At 39.8% G+C, this 7,500-nt stretch overlaps 1 protein-coding gene across 5 annotated transcripts in view; it reads right to left on the reverse strand.

The window, feature by feature from the left end:
* rbfox3b (RNA binding fox-1 homolog 3b) overlaps window positions 1-7,500 on the reverse strand; it is a 286,430-nt gene that overhangs the window by 190,298 nt on the left and 88,632 nt on the right. The gene's annotated exons all lie outside the window — the stretch shown is intronic.

The following is a 7,500-nucleotide window of genomic DNA, read 5'->3' on the forward strand; positions in this document are numbered from 1 at the left end:
CTGTGAAACGATCCAAAATAATAGTTTGTTTACATAATATATGTGTTATGCAAAAATTTCTTAAATGTATATGCATGTGTGTGTATATGTATATACAAAATAATTATACACAGCGTACACACACATATTATGTAAACACAAACTATTATTTTGGATGTGATTAATCGCAATTAATCATTTCACAGCCCTAATTTGTTTTATTTACAACTTTACATTTTTTTTTTTTTTTTTTGGCGTGGAAATATTGATCTATGGGACAATGGAACTTACAGAACATTTACTGAAAACTAAACAGCAAAAACTTAAAAATGAATACTCATGATTCACGACATCCCAAACAAGAGCTCATTAACATATGACAGCCCACATTTACATATCGGCAACTTGACCCGCACTAATGAACATCAGTGTGAACTACACCAATCCACGGGTCAGCCAATCACAAGAGAGCTCATTTACATATTGAAGTCACAGAATATGAACCCTTTAGCTCTCTGAATTCAGTGCAAACAAAAATAGAGAAGGACTTTGATGATGCTCACGTGTGCAAACATGCACGTAGACAGAGTAATTATTCATGTTTAATGAGAGCTTGTTCTATAAAAAGAAAGCGCTGTCTCTCTCTCTGTGTGTGTGTGTGTGTGTGTGTGTGTGTGTGTGTGTGTGTGTGTGTGTGTGTGTGTGTGTGTGTGTGTGTGTGTGTGTGTGTGTGTGTGTGTGTGTGTGTGTGTGTGTGTTTAATGACTGCTGTAAAACATCAGAGCGCATGCATTCAGTGTTTGCCTTGTTTATGTTGTTCTGTGACAATCACAGCTGGTGATTATGGACAGACAGACTTCAACAAGACACTTTCTTTGGCTCTCAACCTACCGAATAAGGTCAAATATATTCTAGTTCCTTAAGTTTATAAATTGAAAAACATTTTCAGTGTTGTATTTTACATTAAAAAAGCTCTCAACAAAATGTGCTTCACCACAGAACAAGCTTTGATCCATTTAAATTCCAGAAATACATTCATCGTTCAGTAAAAGCAGATGTCAAAAAGAGCAAAGAAGAGACAAGCTCTAAAATATTTTAATTCAGTGACATTCAGACATGTGTCCAATACTGATTGGAGCCATTGCAAAGAGTATGTGTTACTGAATTATCCTCATTTGAAGTGCCCCTATTATACTTTTTCGGATATTACCTTTGTGTAATAAAGCTGTTTGTGAATGTAAAATGTCTGCAAAGTTTTAAAGATCAAAGTGTAGATAAATCAAGTTTTTGTCTCCTAAAAGAAAGAATCAATTCTAAACTGCCTGAAAACAAGTCGTCAGTAATTCCAGTCTCACTTCCTGAATTAGCATGCATAGATTTGTAATAACACCAGCCTAAAGTCTTCAATGGCTGCTTGTGAACGATGTCTGCTTTGACCCTCAAACACTGTAGTTGTAGCTGAGACTGGAAGAGTTTGGTTTGTGTTGTTCATGTCGAGAAGACGCTGTATTCTGCACTGTAAAAGCAAACCCGCTTTGATGCACTTCAAAAGGATGAGGACTCACACTGGAGCTGATACAGAAAAACCAACATTATCATTACTGTTCATATATCACTGTGTATAAAGTGCTGAGGAAGATCCAGAGCTGAAATTCAGGTGTTTCGTTTCCAACACTGTGAGCAAATCACAACAGACTGAGCCATCTGACCAATCAGAGCAGAGTAGACCAATCACAACAGACTGAGCCATCTGACCAATCAGAGGAGAGTAGACCAATCACAACAGACTGGGCCATCTGACCAATCAGAGCAGAGTAGACCAATCACAACAGACTGAGCCATCTGACCAATCACAGTAGAGTAGACCAATCACAGCAGACTGAGCCATCTGACCAATCAGAGCAGAGTAGACCAATCACAACAGACTGGGCCATCTGACCAATCAGAGCAGAGTAGACCAATCACAACAGACTGGGCCATCTGACCAATCAGAGCAGAGTAGACCAATCACAGCAGACTGAGCCATCTGACCAATCAGAGCTGAGTAGACCAATCACAACCAACTGAGACATCTGACCAATCAGAGCTGAGTAGACCAATCACAACCAACTGAGCCATCTGACCAATCAGAGCTGAGTAGACCAATCACAACAGACTGAGCCATCTGACTAATCAGAGCAGAGTAGACCAATCACAACCAACTGAGCCATCTGACCAATCAGAGCTGAGTAGACCAATCACAACCAACTAAGCCATCTGACCAATCAGAGCTGAGTAGACCAATCACAACAGACTGGGCCATCTGACCAATCAGAGCAGAGTAGACCAATCACAACAGACTGAGCCATCTGACCAATCAGAGCAGAGTAGACCAATCACAACAGACTGGGCCATCTGACCAATCAGAGCAGAGTAGACCAATCACAACTGACTGGGTCATCTGACCAATCAGAGAAGAGTAGACCAATCACAACAGACTGAGCCATCTGACCAATCAGAGCTGAGTAGACCAATCACAACCAACTAAGCCATCTGACCAATCAGAGCTGAGTAGACCAATCACAACAGACTGGGCCATCTGACCAATCAGAGCAGAGTAGACCAATCACAACCAACTGAGCCATCTGACCAATCAGAGCTGAGTAGACCAATCACAACAGACTGGGCCATCTGACCAATCAGAGCAGAGTAGACCAATCACAACAGACTGAGCCATCTGACCAATCAGAGCAGAGTAGACCAATCACAACAGACTGAGCCATCTGACCAATCAGAGCAGAGTAGACCAATCACAACCAACTGAGCCATCTGACCAATCAGAGCAGAGTAGACCAATCACAACAAACTGAGCCATCTGACCAATCAGAGCTGAGTAGACCAATCACAACCAACTGAGCCATCTGACCATTCAGAGCAGAGTAGACCAATCACAACCAACTGAGCCATCTGACCAATCAGAGCAGAGTAGACCAATCACAACAGACTGGGTCATCTGACCAATCACAGTAGAGCAGACCAATCACAACCAACTGAGCCATCTGACCAATCAGAGCAGAGTAGACCAATCACAACAGACTGAGCCATCTGACCAATCAGAGCAGAGTAGACCAATCACAACAGACTGGGTCATCTGACCAATCACAGTAGAGCAGACCAATCACAACAGACTGAGCCATCTGACCAATCAGAGCAGAGTAGACCAATCACAACAGACTGAGCCATCTGACCAATCAGAGCAGAGTAGACCAATCACAACCAACTGAGCCATCTGACCAATCAGAGCAGAGTAGACCAATCACAACAAACTGAGCCATCTGACCAATCAGAGCTGAGTAGACCAATCACAACCAACTGAGCCATCTGACCATTCAGAGCAGAGTAGACCAATCACAACCAACTGAGCCATCTGACCAATCAGAGCAGAGTAGACCAATCACAACAGACTGGGTCATCTGACCAATCACAGTAGAGCAGACCAATCACAACCAACTGAGCCATCTGACCAATCAGAGCAGAGTAGACCAATCACAACAGACTGAGCCATCTGACCAATCAGAGCAGAGTAGACCAATCACAACAGACTGGGTCATCTGACCAATCACAGTAGAGCAGACCAATCACAACAGACTGAGCCATCTGACCAATCAGAGCAGAGTAGACCAATCACAACAGACTGAGCCATCTGACCAATCAGAGCAGAGTAGACCAATCACAACAAACTGAGCCATCTGACCAATCAGAGCTGAGTAGACCAATCACAACCAACTGAGCCATCTGACCATTCAGAGCAGAGTAGACCAATCACAACCAACTGAGCCATCTGACCAATCAGAGCAGAGTAGACCAATCACAACAGACTGGGTCATCTGACCAATCACAGTAGAGCAGACCAATCACAACCAACTGAGCCATCTGACCAATCAGAGCAGAGTAGACCAATCACAACAGACTGAGCCATCTGACCAATCAGAGCAGAGTAGACCAATCACAACAGACTGGGTCATCTGACCAATCACAGTAGAGCAGACCAATCACAACAGACTGAGCCATCTGACCAATCAGAGCAGAGTAGACCAATCACAACAGACTGAGCCATCTGACCAATCAGAGCAGCGTAAGCTCTCAGAAAGGAGGGTTAAGAGAGACGATTCTTTATCAAACCGTTTCAGACACTGAGAAAAGAGGTGATGCTGCAATGCATAATTATGAGAAAAAGTATTTTTGACCTGCATGTAAACCTATTGTTGGAGACTCAAGAACAAAATTAGGAGCCTTTAAAATGCTGTACAGTATTTCATGTTCAGTAACTTACATCAGCCAGCTGGAACTCATTAGTCGGTTTAAAACACTCAGTAAAATGACTTTCTCTGATGTTTTACAAAACACACCTTAATTCTTCTATCTTGATTTACAGTTAACCAATGTTCTGGGTTCACATCAATTTTAGCTCCATTAACAGTATGTGTTCATGATGCTTATGAAGTTTTACAAGAAAACACTATTTCCGTCCTGCTACTCTCATGTTTAATTCAATGTGTTACTTGACGTTTCTTCATAATCATTTGTGAAATTAACAAGCAATTTCTGAGTTTCAAAAGCAGAGCCCAAAAAAAAAAAAAAAACTTTTTATTTTAAGTGTGGAATTGAGACTAAAGTGAACATAAGCAAATACAAGGACTGGAGAAAAAAACATCTGTAATGCATAAAGACAAATTCATCCGGCTAGTACAGACAATTTAGACACTTTACAAATCAAATACTAAATGGGTTTTTAAATGAATTATTAATGTATAAATGCACCACATTTTAGCTTTTAAATGATCCATAACACATTATAAGTGCGTTGCTGCAAATATGATTTTTGCTTGTTTTTAAAAAACAGCGGATGAGATCAAGTTCATGATCACCGCAAACTCTGTGAACATGCACTTCACTTGAACCCTCAACAATCCTTTAGAAAGTGTTTTAAGCTCCTCCCCTTAGACGCTGTCATGGCGATGGGCTGGTGGGCATGGCGACAACAATCATAAAGCGTTATAAATATGAGCATTTATGTTCATAGAAGTGGCAGTCATGTCATACGACCACCATCTGTGTGTTCGGACAGCGAACTCATTCATTATTCAGCAGAAGACTACCTGATGAGCTTCTAGATTTGAACTCATTAACAAACAAAAATGAACACGGATGCTGTTCGTATACGTGGGCACGGGTGTTCATGAGTGTGTGTGTGTGATGTGTGTGTACGCATGTTATTGTGAGTGTGTCTCCTTGTCAAATTCATATTTGGATGTTGCGGCGCAATCGATGCGAGGCGACCCCGTGACCCGCGCAGGAAGGAAGCGGGCGATGCAATCTGCCACCCACGGCGCACACACACACACACACACACACACACACACACGCCCACACACGCACGCGTCTCTCAGTCCCCCTCTGAACGTCTCGCTAATGAGATGAATTAGCTGAATGCAACAGATGTGTTCGGTGCAATCTAACGCCCTCCATCTGTCAGTCATAACACACACACACACTCACAACAGACACACACACACACACACACACACACAACACATGATTGATGGATCATTCCTGCTATGCAATGCATATTCATGTCTTCATCATGTCTTTATATACTAGATAAAATATTTAGCATTGTTTTTAATATTATTTTTAAATTATTTGAATCACAAATGTGTCAATGAGAAGAACACAGAGCTGAATTGTAAATCTTTTTTAATTTTTTTGTCATAAATTGTCAACTTCTAATATGTAAAACTTGCAATTTGCAATCTGTTTCTTCATGTAAATAAATAAACTATTTTTTATTAACTTTATAATTACTGATTATGGAAAAAAATGGTGTAGGATTCAATTTGTAACTATTTTCACTTAAAAATCACTAGTAAATTTTACAATTAAACAATTAAGAAATACACATTGAATTCTTGTTTTATTTACAACTACGAGAATTTTTTGTATTGGCCACCATTTCGGTATCGGCAATATATGTTCAATTTTAATGTTATTGTTATCGGCCTGATAAAATGTGTCTGATATATTAAAGCTGATAAATTATGGATTATTTCCTTCAGATGAGACACTTCAAATGCGCACTGTTCATCATGATGCTTTTGAATTGCTTGAAATATGATTGAAATCGCTTAAAAACATGAAAATACAGTTAAGTGCAACAGTTAAGTCTGTCATATAGGCCACATAAAATGATAGAGCATTTATAAGAACATTATAATTGCGTGTTTGGGACATGGCTTTTAACGATGAGACTTTTGTTTTTGTAATTAGGCTCTCAAAAATTATATAAAAATGTGGATTTAAATTTACCGGCCACTGTATCGGTTATCGGCTTTCAAATAAAAAGAATTATCGGTTATCGGTATCAGCCAAAATGTTCATATCGGTGCATCCCTAATGTATGTATGCATGTATGCATGTATGCATGTATATATATATATATATATATATATATATATATATATATATATACATATATATATACATATATATATACATATATATATACACACACACACACATAACGTGTATATATATATATATATATATATATAATATACAAACACACACATACACACCCACATATGCATACAAATACATACATATATATATATATGTGTGTGTGTGTGTGTGTGTGTGTGTGTGTGTGTGTGTGTGTGTGTGTGTGTGTGTGTGTGTGTGTACAAACATACATGCATAAATACATACATAGGTGTAATTTAAAGTAATGTGTAAAAGCTAGTACTACAGGAATGATGAAACTTGGTGAAACTGAAAATACTTTTTCCGCTAATGACAAACACGACAATAAACACTTTTATGAACAAGAGCATCTGCCAAACACAAGCAATTTTCAGCTTCCAAACTGGATTGATACTGGAAACAGGTGTAAACGAGGTTAATGTGTAATCCGCTTTCACGGGAGGAATGGAGCGACAGCGCTGAATGAAACGAGAACATGCCGGTAATGAATCGCCGAGCGTGTGTTCGCTCGCAGCGTTTGACAACATTACACTGTCAATGAATAGAGGTCGACGGGGGGCAGAAAGCTCTCAGAAAAACCCCTCAGACGCCCAGCAGGAGAGAAACACACTCGTGTAGAGTGACTGAGAACCAGCACACAGTCAGACCAGGCCGATAACAGCGGGTCTTCATCAAAACACATGAGGAGATCGTTTACTCGCCCTCACACCTGTGTGACTTTACCTCGCAATTACAATGATGACTGGTGCTTTCAAGCTTCAAAAACGATGCAAAAGCATCATGAAAGTATCATAAAAAAAGACTCGTGATCCCCCAAGCATAAAAGCTTCAGTACCTACTGAGACTGCATGGAAATATAGATATGGAATAAATAGAAAGAATGTCATAAAGGTTTGGTATGGAATGAGGTTGAGTTTGTTAGCATTATTGATGTCGTTTATGCTCAGAAAACACACTCTTTAACACCAAAATAAATCAGTTTTGCATGTTTGGATGTACAAA

The sequence above is a fragment of the Squalius cephalus genome (assembly GCF_949319135.1).
Source record: "Squalius cephalus genome assembly, chromosome: 1".
Taxonomy (NCBI): domain Eukaryota; kingdom Metazoa; phylum Chordata; class Actinopteri; order Cypriniformes; family Leuciscidae; genus Squalius; species Squalius cephalus.